Below are 2,092 nucleotides of genomic sequence, written 5' to 3'. Positions count from 1 at the left end.
TTTCACATGCAAGCAAGATTCTACTGATAACTCAACTTACTGACATTAAATTCATTTCAAATAGTGGTGATTCTCCATGGGATTATTTTAGGCTACACATCTTAATGAGAAATACTGCCACATTCATTCTTTCGCAAATAGGCTGGTAAATTAATAACTTCCAATTAGAAAATCAACACAGAACCCACTACACCATTCAATTCCTTAAAATCTAATAGTTACTTAGCTTAAATTGATTATTATTATTATTATTATTACGTTTACCTTCAAATAATACTTCTTTAGAGCTATATATAAGAAACTGTGTTGCAACCCCAAAGGCACACTGTTTGAATCCACTGCTTTCTCCTCAGGATAAGGATGGGCACTCTCTTCTAGTGTAATTTATTGCCTCTAAAAACCTATTACAGTGTTAGCTGTGAGTCAGTTCTGACTGAATGGCACACAACAATATGGGATCAAAGAGACAACAGCAACTCAAAAAGATTATTATATATGGTGTATAAGGGGACAGAGTTTATGCTTTAAAGGGACTAAATAATTCAGAAATATCAGTGAAATAGTTTCTAAGTTTGAATAATATAATCAATGTCACCATATTAGATATGTAGAAACTTGATCTGATATGTGCTTTTGCTGTGTACAGCCTGAACAAGAATAAAAATAAATTAAAACAAATAAAAATAGATTTTAATATAAAAAAGACTTAACTAATTTCAGACAACAAAATCTTAATTAAACAATGAAGTAGCAATAGTCTTCAACTTAGTTTTTAGAGGAAATTTTACCCATCGAAATGGAGAGACAAATCTTAAATGTTTCTAAACTCAAAGTTTTCTCTGTTAAAAACCTCGCTTATCTCATATCTCCGGAGGGTCTCCTTTTGGGAGTTAGTGTTCTGGTTCTCAAAAATTCTAAAAAATCTTTAACAAAGAAAAGAGAGAACAATCTTTAAGCTTCCCCTTCTTCTCACTAGAAAGGCATTTTAGTCAAACAAACCGGAGTCAATAGGTAAAACAAAAGGCACATATAACAACATCTTGCCATGAGCTGCTTGTTGTCAGGTATTACTGCACTGGCCCCTGACTCATGATTAGTTCATGCACAACAGAAAGAACAGAAACTTCATTGATCATCTACAATCAATCATTGTGCTCCACCAGGATTCTTATTGTCTGCTTTTACAAATAGATCACCATGTCTTTGTTATTGTTGTTGTTGTGTACCATTGAGTTGCTTACGATTCATAGCAACCCTTGTACAAAATCCCTATACACTGCTCTATACTGTGCCAACCTTATTGTCTCTAACACAACTACTCCATAACCCAGTCACTTAATCAAACCATTTCATCGAGGGTCTTCATCTCTTGCATTGTCCCACAATCTTCCCAAGCATGACGCCCTTCACCAAAGACTGGTCCCTCCTTGCAACATGTCCAAAGTATGTCAGATGAAGCTTCAGAATCTTTGTCTCCGTGAAGCAGCCTGATTTCATTCTCTCCAGGACAAACCTGTTTGTTCTCCTAGCCACCCATGGTATATTCAATACTCTTCTCCAGCACCACAGTTCAAAGTCATCAATTCTTCTATCGTCCCTAGTCATTGTCCAGCTTTCTGATGCATAGTAAGTGATTGCAAAGACCATGGCCTGAATTTGGCACACTTTAGTCTCCAGACATCACTGCTCCTCAGTACTTTGGTGAGGTCTCTGATAGAAGAATTTTCCAGTGCAATTTGTCTTTTAACTTCCAACAGTGTTGATTGTGGAGTCAAGCAAACTGAAGCTTTTAACAATCTCATTCTCTTCATTGTCTAATCATGATGCTTCCAATCATCTCAGTGGTGAGAATCATTTTTTTCTTGATATTGAGCTTCAAGTCATTGTTTTCTTGATATTGAGCTTCAATTCATATTTAAGGTGGAATTCCTTGACCTTCAATAGCAAGCATTTCAGGTCCTCTTCAGTTTCAGCAAGCAAGGTTGTGTTGTCTGTGTAACACAAGTTGTTGATAAGTCTTCCTCCAACCCTGATGCCACACTTCCCCTCATAGAGCCCAGACTCCTGCATAATCTGTTCTACATATAGATTG

This window comes from Elephantulus edwardii, unplaced genomic scaffold, assembly GCF_000299155.1.
Source record: "Elephantulus edwardii isolate Elephantulus edwardi_28Jun2011 unplaced genomic scaffold, EleEdw1.0 scaffold00101, whole genome shotgun sequence".
Lineage (NCBI taxonomy): Eukaryota > Metazoa > Chordata > Mammalia > Macroscelidea > Macroscelididae > Elephantulus > Elephantulus edwardii.
Note: the sequence above shows the minus strand (reverse complement) of the source record.